The sequence below is a fragment of the Triticum dicoccoides genome, chromosome 2B, assembly GCF_002162155.2.
Source record: "Triticum dicoccoides isolate Atlit2015 ecotype Zavitan chromosome 2B, WEW_v2.0, whole genome shotgun sequence".
In the NCBI taxonomy this organism is placed as follows: domain Eukaryota; kingdom Viridiplantae; phylum Streptophyta; class Magnoliopsida; order Poales; family Poaceae; genus Triticum; species Triticum dicoccoides.
Window position 1 is genome coordinate 31,838,810 of NC_041383.1, and position 19,327 is coordinate 31,858,136.

Sequence of the window (19,327 nt, forward strand, 5' to 3'; positions counted from 1 at the left end):
GACGGGGCGGAGCGGGGCACGGCGACGGGGATGACGGGGACGGGGACGGTCGGGGCGGCGACGTTGACGGGGGCGGCGACGAGGGGCGGGGACGGCCGGGGTCGGCAACGAGGGGCGGGGGCGCCGACGTTGACGGGGACGGCGTCGATCAGGGCAAGGCGGCGTGACGGATGGAGGAAACAGAGGGAAACTGAATTTTTTTGAAGTGTTGTATATATAAGGTCTGTTTTGGCCAGGCCAAGCGGCGGGAAGCGCCCCCCCTTTAGTACCGGGTGGTGGCTCCAACCGGTACTAAAGGGGGGGTCTTTAGTACCGGTTGGAGCCACGAACCGGTACTAAAAGGGGTGCGCTGGCTCCAGGCGGTGCGCAAGTTTAGTCCCACCTTGCTACCCGAGGGGCTACCACACTGGTTTATAAGCCCCAGTGCGGTAGCTCTCTCGAGCTCCTCCCCTAAGCAAGCCTACTGGGCCTACCTCTCCTCTTCTGCCCTGGGGGCCTATTGGGCCTTTGCGGTCCTGCATCCTGGCCCAACTAAAGGTTGTGTTCCTAGTCGTATGCAGGCCGCTTCGGCCCAGTAAGCGGGCTTTTTTATTTTCTTAATTTTTTCGCTTTATTTATTTTTGTTTTATTTATTTTTGAGTTGTTTTTTGCTGTATTTAGAGTTTCTTTGTGAATATTTTTGCTTTAGATACACAAAATTACAAACTTTCTGTTAGTGCCGGTAGTTTTCAAATTTGAATAGTTTAAATTTTGAATTATTTGAAATTTGTGTGAATCAGTAGTTTGTGAATAACTTAACTTTGAAAAAAAAAATTCAGTGATTCTTTTTTCTTATGTTTCATATTAGTTTGTTTATCATTATATTCAATTTGGTAATGCTTAGGTTATTTAAAAAATGAAATGCCTTTGTAACAGTTCAGTTTTCGTCTGAAACCCTGATACTTCGAAAGAGATTGTCCATTTTGTACATGAAGTGTATCCAGTTTTTGCCGTAACCCTCTCTACTTTTTTGCACATGCTATTTGTATGAAATTATGATATCATGCCAACTTTCAACCTTTTCTGAGTTCATTTGAAATGATTTTCAATTTCAGGGTCATTTAGTTCGAAAAAAATCAGTAAATGCATGAAAAAAATTTGTTTGCACATAAAATTTCTTCGCGTTTCGAATGCCAAAACACATAATTAACTACCCTAACTATTACAGACATTCCCTCCTGGGTGTGAAACACAGAAGAAAGTGATGATAGTGAAGCCGATCACATCCCAGATCTTTGGGTGTGAAACTTTTTCTTCGCGTGTGTCCCTTTGCGCCGTAGCCATGGAAAATCTTCAACATTTAACTGGATGCTCGGGTCAATATTCACTATGAATGGAGCAATTTCATCAAACTTTTCATGATCTTCTGACATGTCTGTCTTGTCACCCACTCCCACGATGTTTCTTTTTCCTGAAAGAACTATGTGGCGCTTTGGCTCGTCGTATGATCCATTCGCTTCCTTATCTTTTCTTTTTCTCGGCCTGGTAGACATGTCTTTCACATAAAAAACCTGCGCCACATCATTGTCTAGGACGAATGGTTCGTTTGCATACGCAAAATTGTTGAGATCCACTGTTGTCATTCCGTACTGCGGGTCTTCCGTTACCCCGCCTCGTGTCATATTGACCCATTTGCACCGAAACAAAGGGACCTTCAAATCACCTAATCCATAGTTAAGTTCCCATATGTCCTCTATGTAACCATAATATGTTTCCTTTCCCGTGTTGGTTGTTGCATCAAAGCGGACACCGCTGTTTTGGTTGGTGCTCTTCTTATCTTGGGCGATCATGTAAAATGTATTCCCATTTATCTGGTACCCTTTGAAAGTCATTATATTCGAAGATGGTAACTGGGACAGCGAGTACAGGTCATTTTGAATATCGCCATCATTCAGGGCACGTTTCTGCAACCAACCGGCGAAAGTCCTCGTTTGTTCGCGTGTAATCCAGTCGTCAGACTTCTCCGGGTGTTTGGACTGTAGAAAATTCTTGTGTTACTCCATATACGGAGCCACCAAGGAGGAATTCTATAGAACTGTGTAGTGTGCTTCAGTGAGAGAATGCCCGTCCATACATATTACTTGATGCCCTCCTAGCGTGCCTTTTCCTTCCAGTCTGCCCTTATGCCGCGATTCAGGAACACCAATCGACTTAAGGTCAGGAATAAAGTCAATACAAAACTCAATGACCTCCTCATTTTCATGGCCCTTCAAGATGCTTCCTTTTGGCCTAGCACGGTTATGAAGATATTTCTTCAAGACTCCCATGAACCTTTCAAAGGGGAACATATTGTGTAGAAATACAGGACCCAAAACGTAATCTCTTCGCAAAGTTGAACTAGGACGTGCGTCATGATGTTGAAGAAGGATGGTGGGACAACCAACTCGAAACTGACAAGACATTGCACCAAATCATTCTGTAACCTTGGTATGATTTCTGGATCGATTACCTTCTGAGAGATTGCATTGAGGAATGCACATAGCTTCACAATGGCTAATCAAACGTTTTCCGGTAGAAGCCCCCTCAATGCAACCGGAAGGGTTACGTCATAATCACGTGGCAGTCATGAGAATTTAGGTTCTGGAACTTTTTCTCTGCCATATTTATTATTCCCTTTATATTCGATGAGAAGCCAGACGGTACCTTCATGCTGAGTAGGCATTCAAAGAAGATTTCCTTCTCTTCTTTGGTAAGAGCATAGCTGGCCTGACCCTGATGTATGCCGTCTTTTCCTTGCATACGTTGCTGGTCCTCCCGTGCCTCTGGTGTATCTTTTGTTTTCCCATACACACCCAAAAAGCCAAGCAGGGACAGGCAAAGATTCTTTGTCACGTGCATCACGTCGATTGCGGAGCGAACCTCTAGGTCTTTCCAATATGGCAGGTCCCAAAATATAGATTTCTTCTTCCACATAGGTGTGCGTCCGTCATCGTCCTTCGGAACAGGTTGTCCGCCAGGACCCTTTCCAAAGATTACCTTCAAATCCTTGACCATATCATGTACATCAGCACCAGTACGGTGGCGAGGCTTCGTCCGGTGATCCGCCTCACCTTTGAAATGCTTGCCTTTCTTTCTTACGGGATGCCTTGTCGGAAGAAATCGACGATGTCCCAGGTACACATTCTTCCTACAACTATCCAAATATATACTGTCGGTATCATCCAAACAGTGCGTGCATCCGCGGTATCCCTTGTTTGTCTTTCCTGAAAGGTTACTGAGAGCAGGCCAATCATTGATGGTCACGAACAGCAACGCCTTTAGGTCAAATTCTTCCTGTCCGTGCTCATCCCACGCACGTACACCTATTCCATTCCACAACTGTAATAGTTCTTCAACTAATGGCCTTAGGTACACATCAATGTCGTTGCCGGGTTGCTTACGGCCTTGGATGAGCACTGACATCATAATGAACTTCCGCTTCATGCACAACCAAGGAGGAAGGTTATGCAAACATAGAGTCGCAGGCCACATGCTATGGTTGCTGCTCTGCTCCCCAAAAGGATTAATGCCATCTGCGCTTAGACCAAACCATACGTTCATTGGGTCACCTGCAAACTCCTCCCAGTACTTTCTCTCGATTTTTCTCCACTGCGAACCGCCAACGGGTACTCTCAACTTTCTGTCTTTCTTACGGTCTTCTGCGTGCCACCGCATCGCCTTCGCATGCTCTTTGTTTTGGGACAAATGTTTCAAACGTGGTATTATAGGAGCATACCACATCACCTTGGCAGGAATCTTCTTCCTGGGGCGCTCACCCTCGACATCACCAGGGTCATCGCGACTGATCTTATGACGCAATGCACCGCATACCGGGCAAGCGTTCAAATCCTTGTACTCACGGCGGTAGAGGATGCAGTCATTAGGGCATGCATGTATCTTTTGCACCCCTAACCCTAGAGGGAAGACAACCTTCTTTGCTTCATATGTACTCTTGGGCAATTCATTGTCCTTTGGAAGCATATTCTTTATCATTACCAGCAACTTTCCAAATCCCTTGTTAGATACACCATTCTTTGCCTTCGATTGCAGCAATTCAAGTGTGGTGCCCAACTTTTTTTTGTCAGCTTCGCAATTCGGGTACAACAATTTCTTGTGATCCTCTAACATGCGCTGCAACTTCGTCCTCTCCAGATCACTTGCGCAGTTTCTCTTTGCATCGGCAATGGCCTGACCTAGATCATTAGTGGGCTCATCTGATGCCTCTTCTTCAGCTTCTTCCTGCATTGCCGGCTCAGCTTCTTCCCCCATTGTTGTATCATCGTATTCAGGGAACCCATGGCCAGGATAGCCGTCGTCGTCCTCTTCTTCTTCATTGTCTTCCATCATAACCCCTATTTCTCTGTGCTTGGTCTAAACATTATAGTGGGGCATAAAACCAGACTCAAATAGGTGGACGTGAATGGTTCTTGACGAAGAGTAACCGTGACCATTCTTACAGCTAGCACATGGACAAGGCATAAAACCATCCACCTGCTTGTTTGCCTCAGCGGCAAGCAGAAAAGTATGCACGCCATTAATGAACTCGGGAGAGCATCGGTCATCATACATCCATTGTCGGCTCATCTTCATTACACAACACCGAATAGACCAAATTAATCCAAGTTCATACATAAAGTTCATACATAAAGTTCATATACATCACTTAATTAAATGCAACATACAAATAACTCTCTAGCTAAAGAATTTAAATGCAAAAACAAATGCGATGAAGATCGCAACTAAGGTAACAATTGATCCAACAGCATAATGATACCAAGCCACACTATCAATGGCATATTTCTAATCTTTCTAATCTTCAACCTCATTTTCTCCATCTTGATCTTGTGATCATCGACGACATCGGCAACATGCAACTCCAATTCCATCTTCTCCCCCTCAATTATTTTCAATTTTTCTTTCAAATACTCGTTTTCTCTTTCAACTAAATTTAACCTCTCGACAATAGGGTCGGTTGGAATTTCCGGTTCACATACCTCCTAGATAAAAATATCTATGTCAACTTGATGGGCATAATTTGTCATAAACACGAAATGCAACAACTAGTTTTAAAAGAGAATATACCACATCCGAATCATAACAAGGACGAGGGCCGACGGGGACGGATATCAAAACCATGGCACTATGTATAACAAAGAATGTAAGAGTAAGATAATTATACGAGTAACTATATATCCAAATCACACAAACGTCAATTTGGTAATGTAAAACATTCATGAACAAGAGCCTCACCACAAGGTGGTGCCGGCGACGGGACGGTGCGGGCGATCGACAGTGGTTACGACGGAGGTTTAGAAGGCACTAAGTAAACCACACCTACATATGCAAACTAAGTGTTATTTTTGACCTCAAATTGCATATAAATCAAATACTAGAAAATATAATTCCTCCCAAATTAATCACTATACAAAGCATTGCAAGAGCTAATCTAGCAATGAGAGTTGAAAGGACAAAGTTGCTAACCTTTGTGATCATTTGAATGGATGGGGGCCTTCAAATCTTGACAAATTTTGGGCAAAATTTGTGAGGAGCTCGAGGAAGAGAGGGGAAGAACAGAGGGAGTGAGGGGAAAGGGGAAGAACAAAGTGACTCGGGTGGACGAAGGGTTTATGTACGTCGACCTTTAGTACCGGTTCGTTCCACGAACCGGTACTAAAGGTGTTGGAGGGGCCCCAGACTGACAACACCCTGCCAACACTCTCTTTAGTACCGGTTTGTGGCACGAACCGGTGCTAAAGGTTCGCCACAAACCGGTACTAATGAGAACGGCCGGCTAGCCGTTGGAACCGGCACTAATGGACACATTAGTGCCGGCTCAAAATCAAACCGGCACTAATGTGTCTCATATTAGGTCCTTTTTCTACTAGTGCCCCACTTGTATGACCATGAGATCAAGAGGGACATCCATGCGTGCTCCTCCTTCGCCGCCGCCTCGCCACGCCACGCCTCGTCACGATGCGCCGCGGGTTGAGGGAATGAGCCGAGGCGATGTCTAAATTTTTTCCACGCACTATGGGTATACGAAAGGTCACTCGGAAGCTGAAACACTTTTCTGTAGTGGACACTGAATCCGAATGGCGCGCCTCTTTGGCTGTTGCCTGTTCGTTTTGTCTCCCGCGTTCCCTTCAGCTCCCGGCGCAGCCTCTCGCCTCCTTCTGTTGCGCCTATAAAAGGGAGGTTGCTCCTCTCAGAGAGACGCACCAGAACTACTTCCTCCTCTCGCCACCGGTTCTTGAGCAATGTGATGCTACGATCTTCCCCATCCCGTCTTGCGGCGTCCACCGTAGGTCGGGACAGTAGGCCTCCAAAACCACACCTTTTGAGTCTTGTACGGGAGAAGGGTGATAAGGTTTTTGGGGAGCGCTCTGCATGACTACTGACTCCAGTCCTTCGTCACGGACTCCGACGACTACTTCCCCGACGATGACTTCTTCCCCGACGTAGACAACCTCCTCGACGACATGGCTGGCGAGGACACCGACCCCAAGTCCAGTGCTACCACTACTAGTGTTGTCTCGTATGTGTTCTTACTCTTTCTGTTAGAGGTCATGTCACAGTTCCTTGTTCTACTGTTTGCCCTACATATGTTAGGCTCTACTTCATATATGTTCCTTGCTCTAGATATGTTTGCCTACAGTTCATATGTGAAGATAATATTTACCTTCTCTCTGTCAGATCGCATGACTTGCTTTATCTCTGCTATTTTAGTCATGCTTTATTCAGTATTTCTGTTAATAAAATCATATGGTAAATTGCTCATATTTCCTACAATCCAAAAACCTTATGATAGGCAATTTACCCCAAGTGGTTTTGCTGCTTCCATGAGACCTCCTATGTTTGAGGTTATCCACTATAAGAGGTGGCGCGTGAGAGCAGTCTTATGGTTTCAAACCATGAGTTCCTATGACGCCACTCTTGGCAGACCTGAAGGAGAGCAAGATGCACAACAGGCACAAGCTTTTCAAAAAATGGATACCTTGTTTAAGACTACTCCCTTGAGTGTTCTTGGTGAGAACATAGTTGATGCTTATGCGTCAATTGATAATGGAAAAGATATGTGGGACGCACTCGAGGCCAAGTTTGGGGTCTCGGATGCTGGCACTGAGTTGTACATCATGGAGCAATTCTATGACTACAGGATGACTGAAGAGCGCTCCGTGGTTGAGCAAGCTCATGAGATACAGTCATTTGCCAGAGAACTTGAGCACTTCAATTGTATCCTACCGGACAAGTTTATTGCCGGAGGTATCACTAATAAGCTTCCTCCCACTTGGAGGAACTTTGCTACCTTACTGCAGCATAATAGGTAGGAGTTTTCTGTTCCGGATCTGATTGGTACTCTTGATGTGGAAGAAAAGGCGAGAGCAAAGGACAACCGTGCTCGAGGCATTGAGGCAGGTTCTAGTGCCAATCTGGTACAGAAGAAGAATTTCCAGCACCACAAGCTCAAGAACAAGGGCAAGTTTGATGGTAAAGCAAAGTTTGATGGGAAGAATAAGGCCGTACAGCACACGAACTTCAAGAGGAAGAATGACAAGAAGAAAGGTGTTTGTCATGTGTGTGGGGATCATGATCATTGGGTTCCTAGTTGCCCTAATCTCTATGAAAAACGTCATCCTGGGAAAGCCGGCAAGACCGCTAATGTTGTCATTGGAGACACTGACATGAAGGATGTTGGGTATGGTATATTTCCCACTATTCCTTCAGAATCTCATTCGCCTTATTGGCTGATTGACACGGGTGCTAATGTGCATGTATGCGGTGATATTTCCATGTTTTCATCTTATCAAACCGCAGGGACTTCCACCGTGTTGATGGGCAATGGCTCAAGTGCTTTCTGTTCATGGTGTTGGCATGGTCGATCTGAAGTTTACTTCGGGGAAGATTGTGCGGCTGAAGAACATGCATTATGTCCCCTCCGTCAATAAAAATCTTGTTAGCGGATCTCTTCTGTGTAGAGATGGCTACAAGCTTGACTTTGTGTCGAATAAATTTGTAATATCCAAGTATGGAACCTTTATTGGTAAAGGCTATGAGTTAGTAGGCCTGTTTCGTTCATCCTTATGAGACGTTTTCAATAAAGGTGTTAATCATGTTTGCAACAATAGTGAATCAAATATGTGGCATTCATGACTTTGTCATGTTAACTTTGGTTGCATGTCGCGACTAGCGAAGTTGAAAGTAATCCCTAGTTTCACCACTGTCAACGGATCTAAGTGTCAAGTGTGTGTGCAAGCTAAGCAACCTCGTAAGTCTCATGTGATTGCGGAAACGAGAATTCTTGCACCATTAGTGCTCATACATTTAGATCTATGTGAAATGAATGGTGTTTTGACAAAAGGTGGAAAGAAGTATTTTATGACGTTAATTGATGACTCCACTAGATACTGTCATGTGTATCTTCTGAAATCTAAGGATGAGGCTTTGAACTAGTTCAGGATCTATAAAGTTGAAGCGGAAAACCAACTTGATCGAAAGATCAAGAGGCTTAGGTCCGATCGTGGTGGAGAGTATTTGTCAAATGAATTTTATTCCTTTTGTGCGGAACATGGTATAATCCATGAGAGAACGCATCCCAATTCACCTCAGTCAAATGGGGTGGCCGAAAGAAAGAACCGCACTCTAACTGATTTGGTTAACGCCATGTTAGTCACATCGGGTCTCTCCAAGCCATGGTGGGGGGAGGCGATATTGATTGCATTTCATGTCCTAAACCAAGTTCCCACAAAGAACAAAGAGATAACTCCATTCGAGGAATGGGAGAAGAAAAGGTTAAAGCTCTCTTATCTACGAACATGGGGTTGTTTGGCGAAAGTCAATGTGCCAATTCCAAAGAAGCGGGGGCTTGGACCTAAGACTATGGATTGTGTTTTCTTGGGATATTCTTTTCATAGCATTGGTTATAGATTCTTGGTTGTAAAATCTGAGGTACCTGACATGCATGTCGGTACGATCATGGAGTCGAATGATGTGACTTTCTTTGAAGATATCTTTCCCATGAAGGATATGGCTACCTCATCTAATCAGGAAGTGCCTAGTTCATCGAATGAGGAACCAGTTACAATTACTAAACCTGCCATTTCGATGGAACTCTTTGAAAGTCCTGTGGAGTAGAACAATGAAGTTCCTACTAGGAGCAAGATAGAGGACTGCAAAGTCCTTTGGTAATGATTTTCTTGTGTATCTCATAGATGACACTCCCAGTTCTATTTCAGAGGCCTATACATCTGAAGATGCTGACTATTGGAAGGAAGCCGTTCGTAGCGAGATGAATTCCATCTTGGCGAATGAAACTAGGGAGATAACTAATCGTCCTTATGGGTGCAAACCTATAGGATGCAAATGGGTATTCAAGAAGAAGCTTAGGCCTGATGGTACTATTGAAAAGTACAAGGCTTGGCTCGTGGCTAAGGGTTATACCCAAAAGGAAGGTGTAGTCTTCTTTGATACTTACTCATCTGTGCCTCGATTGACCACTATTCGAGTTCTATTTTCACTAGCTGCCTCACATAGTCTTCTCGTTCATCAAATGGATGTTAAGACTGCTTTCCTAAATTGAGAGTTGGACGAGAACAACCAGATGGGTTTGTAATAGATGGTCAGGAAGGGAAAGTGTGCAAGTTGATGAAGTCTTTGTATGGACTCAAGCAAGCACCCAAACAGTGGCATGAGAAGTTTGAAAGAACTTTAACAGCTGCAGGCTTTGTTGTGAACGAAGCTGACAAATGTGTGTATTATCACCATGGTGGGGGCGAGCGAGTTATCATTTGCTTGCATGTTGATGACGTACTGATTTTCGGAACAAATCTGAATGTTATTAAGGAGGTCAAGGATTTCATATCTCGCTGTTTTGAGATGAAGGATTTAGGAGTGGTTGATGTCATTCTGAACATCAAGTTGTTGAGGGACAATGATGGTGGGATTACATTGCTTCAATCTCACTATGTGGAAAAGATCTTGAGTCGCTTTGGCTACAATGACTGCAAGCCCCCTCCAACACCATATGATGCTAGTGTGTTGCTTCGAAAGAATCGAAGAATTGCTAGAGACCGATCGAAAAATTCTCAGCTTATTGGCTCGCTCATGTCCTTAGCCAGTGCTACAAGACCTAACATCTCTTTTGCTGTTAGCAAACTGAGTCGGTTTGTCTCAAAACCAGGAGATGTGCATTGGAAATCTCTAGAGAGAGTTTTGCGTTATTTGAAAGGCACTGCAAATTATGGAATTCACTACATTGGGCACCCAAAGGTGCTTGAAGGGTATAGTGACTCAAACCGGATCTCATATGCTGATGATATAAAGGCCACGAGCAGATATGTATTCACTCATGGAGGTGGCGCTGTTTCTTGGAAGTATTGCAAGCAGACCATCTTAACGAGGTCAACAATGGAAGAAAATCTCACAACACTAGATACAGCTATGGTCGAAGCTGATTGGCTTTGCCGCCTCTTGAATGACTTGCCCGTTGTTGAGAAACCTATACCGGGTATCCTTATGAACTGCGACAATCAAACGGTGATCACGAAAGTGAACAGCTCAAAGGATAACATGAAGTCATCAAGACACATTCAGAGAAGGTTAAAGTCTGTCAAAAAAATGAGAAACTCCGGAGTTATTGCATTGGATTATATCCAAACGTCTAAAAATCTGGCAGATCCTTTTACTAAGGGTCTATCACGTAATGTGATAGATAATGCAACGAGGGAGATGGGTATGAAACGCACAATATGATTTGTTCACAGTGGTAACCTATTCTTTGTGATCGGAGATCCCGTGAATTAGATGTGGAAGACAAGCTGTTGGTCAACTGGGAGGGGAGTACCCTTACTGTTAAAAAAATACCACTCCATGAAGATGCAATACTCTCCTAATCTGTATGGCAGGTTGCTGTATATCTTAATGTGTTCTAAGCGACTCTTTGAAGCAGAGATGTTGTCCTGCAGAACATCTTTTGAAGAACGCACATATATGAGTCTGATTGTTAAACGTCGCAATCTATGAGAGTAGGGTTCTCTCTAGTAAACTCATGAAAGGTCTCGGAGTATGATGCATAAGCTCCACCCGCGGTAGCCACGTATCGGTCAAGGCTTTGTGTGAAGCTAGATTCGTAGAAAACTTGCAGTTCAAGGCGCAGTCCACTCTTCAAGTTGCTTACTAGTGTAGCATAGAGTTATAGGTGGAAGTTCAACTTAACAGTCTCCACTGCAGTACCGGTATATAAAATAGTGTTTTGGAACCGAAGGCAAATTTTGTGTGCCTCTGGGATCTGGTGGGGGATTGCTGGAATTTTTCTCTATTTGGGCCTAGCCCAATAGCAGTTTCAGAAATTCCTAATAAATACTAGAGGCCCACGCAGCCCATTCGTGCAAGGCAAGAGGTGGAACTAAAGTTTAGTCTTACATTGCTAGTTTAGAGGGAGTTAGACCTCTTTATAAGGGAGGTTCTTTCCCCACTTGTATGAGCATGAGAACAAGAGGGACATCCACGCGCGCTCCTCCTCCGCTGCCCGCCTCGCCACGCCATGCCTCATCACGACACGTTGCGGGTTGCGGGAATGAGCCGAGCCGACGTCTAAATTTTTTCCACGCACTACGAGTATATGAATGGTCACTCGGCTGCTGAAACGTTTTTCTGTAATGGACACTGAATCCGAACGGTGCGCCTCTTCGGCTGCTGCCTGTTCATTTTGTCTCCCGTGTTCCCTTCAGCTCCCGTGTAGCCTCTCGCCTCCTTCTCTTGCACCTATAAAAGGGAGTTCGCTCCTCTCAAAGAGACGCACCAGAACTACATCCTCCTCTCGCCATCGGTTCCTGAGCACTGCGCTCCTACTACGATCTTCCCCATCCCGGCTTGCAGCGTGCACTGCAGGTCGCGACAGTAGGCCTCCTAAACCGCACCTTTTGAGTCCTGTACGGGAGAAGGGTGATAAAGTTTTTGGGGAGCGATCTGCACGACTACTGACTCCAGTCCTTCGTCACGGACTCCGACGACTACTTCCCCAACGACAACTTCTTCCCCGACGTCGACAACCTCCTCGACGACATGGCTGGCGAGGACACTGACCCCAAGTCCAGTGCTACCGCTACTGTTGTTGTCCCGAACGTGTTCTTACACTTTCTGTTAGAGGTCATGTCACATTTCCTTGTTCTATTGTTTGCCCTACATATGTTAGGCTCTACTTCATATATGTTGCTTGCTCTAGATATGTTTGCCTACAGTTCATATGTGAAGATAATATTTACCTTCTCTCTATGAGATCGCATGACTTGCTTTATCTCTACTATTTTAGTCATGCTTTGTTCAGTATTTCTGCTAATAAAATCATATGGTAAATTGCTCATATTTCCAACAATCCAAAAACCTTATGATAGGAAATTTACCCCAAGTGGTTTTGCTGCTTCCATGAGACCTCCTATGTTTGAGGGTATCCACTATAAGAGGTGGCGCGTGAGAGCAGTCTTATGGTTTCAAACCATGAGTTTCTATGACGCCACTCTTGGCAAACATGAAGGAAAGCAAGATGCACAACAGGCACAAACTTTTCAGAAAATGGATACCTTGTTTAAGGCTGCTCTCTTGAGTGTTCTTGGTGAGAACATAGTTGATGCTTATGCGTTAATTGATAATGGAAAAGATATGTGGGACGCACTCGAGGCCATGTTTGGGGTCTCGGATGCTGGCACTGAGCTGTACATCATGGAGCAATTCTATAACTACTGGATGATAGAAGAGCGCTCCATGGTTGAGCAAGCTCATGAGATACAGTCATTTGCTAGAGAACTTGAGCACTTAAATTGTATCCTACCGGACTAGTTTATTGTCGAACGTATCATCACTAAGCTTCCTCCCACGTGGAGGAACTTTGCTACCTTACTGAAGCATAATAGGTAGGAGTTTTCTATTCCGGATCTCATTGGTACTCTTGATGTGGAAGAAAAGGCGAGAGCAAAGGACAACCGTGCTTGAAGTATTGAGGGAAGTTCTAGTGCCAATATGGTACAGAAGAAGAATTTCCAGCCCCTCAAGTTCAAGAAAGAGGGCAAGTTTGATGGTAAAGCAAAGTTTGATGGGAAGAACAAGGCCATACAGCACACGAACTTCAAGAAGAAGAATGACAAGAAGAAAGGTGTTTGTCATGTGTGTAGGGATCCTGATCATTGGGCTCCTAGTTGCCCTAATCGCTATGACAAACATCATCCTGGGAAAGGCGGCAAGACCGCTAATGTTGTCATTGGAGACACTGACATGAAGGATGTTGCGTAAGGTATATTTCCCACTATTCCTTCAGTATGTCGTTCTCCTGATTGGTTGATCGACACGGGTGCTAATGTGCATGTATACGGTGATATTTCCATGTTTTCGTCTTATCAGACCGCAGGGACATCCACCGTGCTGATGGGCAACGGTTCAAGTGCTTCTGTTCGTGGTGTTGGCACGGTCGATCTGAAGTTTACTTCGGGGAAGATCGTGCGGCTGAAGAACGTGCATTATGTCCCCTCCGTCAATAAAAATCTTGTTAGCGGATCTCTTCTGTGTAGAGATGGCTACAAGCTTGTCTTTGAGTCGAATAAATCTGTAATATCCAAGTATGGAACCTTTCTTGGTAAAGGCTATGAGTCAGGAGGCCTGTTTCGTTTATCGTTATCAGACGTTTGCAATAAAGTTGTTACTCATGTTTGCAAAAATAGTGAATCAAATGTGTGGTTTTCATGTCTTCATCATGTTAAATTTGGTTGCATGGTGCGACTAGCGAAGTTGAACTTAATCCCTAGTTTCACCACTGTCAAGGTATCTAAGTGTCAAGTGTGTGTGCAAGCTAAACAACCTCGTAAGTCTCATGTGACTGCGGAAACGAGAATTCTTGCACCATTAGAGCTCATACATTCAGATCTATGTGAAATGGATGGTGTTTTTACAAAAGGTGGAAAGAAGTATTTTATGACGTTAATTGATGACTCCACTAGATATTGTTATGTGTATCTTCTGAAATCTAATGATGAGACTTTGAACTATTTCAAGATCTATAAAGCTGAAGCGGAAAACCAACTTGATCGAAAGATCAAGAGGCTTAGGTCCGATCATGGTGGAGAGTATTTCTCAAATGAATTTGATTCCTTTTGTGCGGAACATGGTATAATCCATGAGAAGACGCCTCCCTATTCACCACGGTCGAATGGGGTGGCCGAAAGTAAGAACCGTACTCTAACTGATTTGGTTAACGCCATGTTAGACACATCGGGTCTCTCCAAGGCATGGTGGGGGGAGGCGATATTGACTGCATGTCATGTCCTAAACCAAGTTTCCACAAAGAACAAAGAGATAACTCCATTCGAGGAATGGGAGAAGAAAAGGTTAAAGCTCTCTTATCTATGAACATGGGGTTGTTTGGCGAAAGTCAATGTGCCAATTCCAAAGAAGCGGAAGCTTGGACCTAAGACTATGGATTGTGTTTTCTTGGGATATGCTTTTCATAGCATTGGTTATAGATTCTTGGTTGTAAAATCTGAGGTACCTAACATGCATGTCGGTACGATCATGGAGTCGAATGATGCGACTTTATTTGAAGATATCTTTCCCATGAAGGATATGGCTACCTCATCTAATCAGGAGATGCCAAGTTCATCGAATGAGGAACCAGTTACAATTACTGAACCTGTCATTTCGATGGAACACTTTGAAAGTCCTGTGGAGGAGAACAATGAAGTTCCTACTAGGAGCAAGAGGCAGAGGACTGCAAAGTCCTTTGGTGATGATTTTCTTGTGTATCTCATAGATGACACTCCCAGTTCTATTTCAGAGGCCTATACATCTGAAGATGCTGACTACTGGAAGGAAGCAGTTCATAGCGAGATGGATTCCATCTTGGTGAATGAAACTTGGGAGATAACTAATCGTCCTTATGGATGGAAACCTATAAGATGCAAATGGGTATTCAAGAAGAAGCTTAGCCCTGATGGTACTATTGAAAAGTACAAGGCTCTGCTCGTGGCTAAGGGTTATATCCAAAAGGAAGGTGAAGACTTCTTTGATACTTACTCATATGTGGCTCGATTGACCACTATTCGAGTTCTACTTTCACTAGATGCGTCACATGGTCTTCTCGTTCATCAAATGGATGTTAAGACTGCTTTCCTAAATGGAGAGTTGGACGAGGAAATTCATATGGAACAACCAGATGGGTTGTAATAGATGGTTAGGAAGGGAAAGTGTGAAAGTTGCTGAAGTCTTTGTATGGACTCAACCAAGCACCCAAATAGTAGCATGAGAAGTTTGAAAGAACTTTAACAGCTGCAGGCTTTATTGTGAACGAAGCTAACAAATGTGTGTACTATCGCTATGGTGGGGGCGAGGGAGTTATCCTTTGCTTGTATGTTGATGATGTACTGATTTGCACAACAAATCTGAATGTTATTAAGGAGGTCAAGGATTTCCTATCACACTATTTTGAGATGAAGGATTTAGGAGTGGCTGATGTCATTCTGAACATCAATTTGTTGAGGGACGATGATGGTGAGATTACATTGCTTCAATCTCACTATGTGGAAAAGATCTTGAGTCGCTTTGGCTACAATGACTGCAAGCCCTCTCCAACACCATATGATGCTAGTGTGTTGCTTCGAGAGAATCAAAGAATTGCTAGAGACCAATTGAAATATTCTCTTTTGTTGTTAGCAAACTGAGTTGGTTTGTCCCAAAACCAGGAGATGTGCATTGGAAAGCTCTAGAGAGAGTTTTGCGTTATTTGAAAGGCACTTCAAATTATGGAATTCACTACACTAGGCACCCAAAGGTGCTTGAAGGGTATAGTGACTCAAACTGGATCTCAGATGCTGATGAGATAAAGGCCACGAGCGGATATGTATTCACTTGTGGAGGTGGCGCTGTATCTTGGAAGTCTTGCATGCAGACCATCTTAACAAGGTGAACAATGGAAGCAGAACTCACAGCACTAGATACAGCTACGGTCGAAGCAGATTGGCTTCGCCGGCTCTTGAATGACTTGCCCGTTGTTGAGAAACCTGTACCGGGTATCTTTATGAACTTCGACAATCTAACTGTGATCACGAAAGTGAACAGCTCAAAGGATAACATGAACTCATCAAGACTCGTTCAGAGAAGGTTAAAGTCTATGAGAAAAATGAGAAACTCCGGAGTTATTGCATTGGATTATATCCAAACGTCTAAAAATCTGGCATATCCTTTTACTAAGGGTCTATCATGTAATGTGATAGATAATGCATCGAGGGAGATGGGTATGAGACCCACAATATGAGTTGTTCACAGTGGTAATCTATTCTTTGTGATCGGAGAACCCGTGAATTAGATGTGGAAGACAAGTTGTTGGTCAACTGGGAGGAGCGTACCCATACTGTTAAAAAAATACCACTCCATGAAGATGCAATACTCTCCTAATCTGCATGGCAGGTTGATGTATAGCTTAATGTGTTCTAACTGGCCCTTTTAAGCAGAGGTGTTGTCCTACAGAACATCTTTTGAAGAACGCACCTATATGAGTCTGATTGTTGAACGTCGCAATCTATGAGAGTAGGGTTCTCTCTAGTAAACTCATGAAAGGTCTCGGAGTATGACGCATAAGCTCCACTCGCGGGGAACACGCACGGTAGCCACGTATCAGTCATGGCTTTGTGTGAAGCTAGACTCGCAGAAAACATGCAGTTCAAGGCCCAGTCCACTGTTCAAGTTGCTTACTAGTGTAGCATAGAGTTCTAGGTGGAAGTTCTACTTAACGGTCTCCACTGCCGTACCGGTTTATAAAACAGTGTTTGGCAACCAAAGGCAAATTTTGTGTTCCTCTGGGATCTGGTGGAGGATTGCTAGAATTTTTGTCTATTTGGGCCTTGCCCAATTGGAGTTTCAGAAATTTCTAATAAATCCTAGAGGCCCACACAGCACATTCGTGCAAGGCAAGAGGTGGAACTAAAGTTTAGTCCTACATTGCTAGTTTATAGGGAGTTGGACCTTTTTATAAGGGAGGTTCTTTCCCCACTTGTATGAGCATGAGAACAAGAGGGACATCCACGCGCGCTCCTCGTCCGCCGCCCGCCTCGCCACGCCACGCCTCGTCACGACGCGCCGCATTGCGGGTTGCGGGAATGAGCTGAACCGATGTCTAAATTTTTGCCACGCACTACGGTTATACGAAAGGTCACTCGGAAGCTGAAACGTTTTTGTGTGGTGGACACTGAATCCAAACGGCACACCTCTCCGGCTGCTGCCTATTCGTTTCGTCTCCCGCGTTCCCTTCAGCTCCTGGCACAGCCTCTCACATCCCTCTCTTGCACCTATAAAAGGGAGGTTGCTCCTCTCAGAGATACGCACCAGAACTACTTCCTCCTCTCGCCACCGGTTCCTAAGCACTGCGCTGCTGCTATGATCTTCCCCATCCCGGCTTGCGGCGTGCACCGTATGTCGGGACAGTAGACCTCCGAAACCGCACCTTTTGAGTCCTGTACGGGCGAAGGGTGATAAGGTTTTTGGGGACCCCGCGCAACAACTGACTCCACTCCTTCGTCATGGACTCCGACGACTACTTCCCCAACGACGACTTCTTCCTCGATGTCGACAACCTCCTCGATGACATGGCTGGTGAGGACACCGACCCCAAGTCCAGTGCTACCGCTACTGTTGTTGTCCCGTACGTGTTCTTACTCTTTCTGTTAGATGTCATGTCACAGTTCGTTGTTCCACTGTTTGGCCAACATATGTTAGGCTCTACTTCATATATGCTGCTTGCTCTAGATATGTTTGCCTATAGTTCATATGTGAAGATCATATTTACCTTGTCTCTGTCAGATCGCATGACTTGCTTTATCTCTGCTATTTTAGTCATGCTTTATTCAGTATTTCTGTTAATAAAATCATATGGTAAATTGCTAATATTTCCAACAATCCAAAAACCTTATGATAGGCAATTTACCCCAAGTGGATTTGCTACTTCCATGAGACCTCCTATGTTTGAGGGTAACCACTATAAGAGGTGGCGCGTGAGAGCAGTCTTATGGTTTCAAACCATGAGTTGCTATGACGCCACTCTTGGCAAACATGAAGGAGAGCAAGATGCACAATAGGCACAAGCTTTTCAGAAAATGGATACCTTGTTTAAGGCTGCTCTCTTGAGTGTTCTTGGTGAGAACATAGTTGATGTTTATGCCTCAATTGATAATGGAAAAGATATGTGGGGCGCACTCGAGGCCCAGTTTGGGGTCTCAGATGCTGGCAGTGATCTATACATCATGGAGCAATTCTATGACTACAGGATGACTGAAGAGCACTCCGTGGTTGAGCAAGCTCATGAGATACAGTCATTTGCTAGAGAACTTGACACTAGTAGAAAAAGGGGCAAAGGTCCAGGATGGGTCAGCCCATTAGTCCCGGTTCAGTCCAGAACCGGGACCGATAGGGGCATTGGACCCGGTTCGTGAGCCCCGGGGGCCGGCCGGGCCAAGTGGACCATTGGTCCCGGTTCGTCTGGACCTTTTGGTCCCGGTTGGTGGGACGAACCGGGACCAATGGGCCTCGCTCCTGGCCCACCACCCTTGGTCCCGGTTGGTGGCTCGAACCGGGACCAACGGCTAAATAATGCAGAATTCTTTTATTTTCTTTCACGATAAGTACTTATTTATTTTCTTTTATGATAATTCTTTTTGCTATTAAAGTTTGTAACAAAATTCTAATTACTTATTTATTTTCTTTTATGATAATTCTTTTTTGCTTTTAATGTTTTGAACTAAATTCTAGTTACTTATTTATTTTCTTTTATGATAATTCTTTTTGCTATTAAAGTTTGTAACAAAATTCTATATAATTTTAGTTTCAATAATACTAGGGGTTTATATAAGCTTTTTAGTTGATTCCTTTAGTACCAGTTCTAAGGCTGTTACAAAGGCATTTTATTTGGTACAGGTTTTAAGGCTGGGGCCCCACGAGCACCTTTTAGTACCGGTTCGTGGAATGAAACGATAAAAGATTATTTTAGTTGATTCTTTCTGCAGCTCTTTTTTAGTCCCACCTTGCCAAGCGAGAGGCACTCGCAGCGGTTTATAAGCCCTGAGTGTAGATACGATGAAGGGAGAAGCGCCGTGCTCACCTGCACGTTGGCCTGAAGCTAAGCAATGTGCAGGTGAGCATTGTGCCTGTCTTTTATTTTGGCATTGTATCATCATTTCATCCAAATAGCATATGCAAGAAAGTTGAGAGGGTTACGGCAAAAACTGGATGCACTTCGTGTACAAAACGGACAATCTCTTTCAAAGTATCAGGATTTCATACG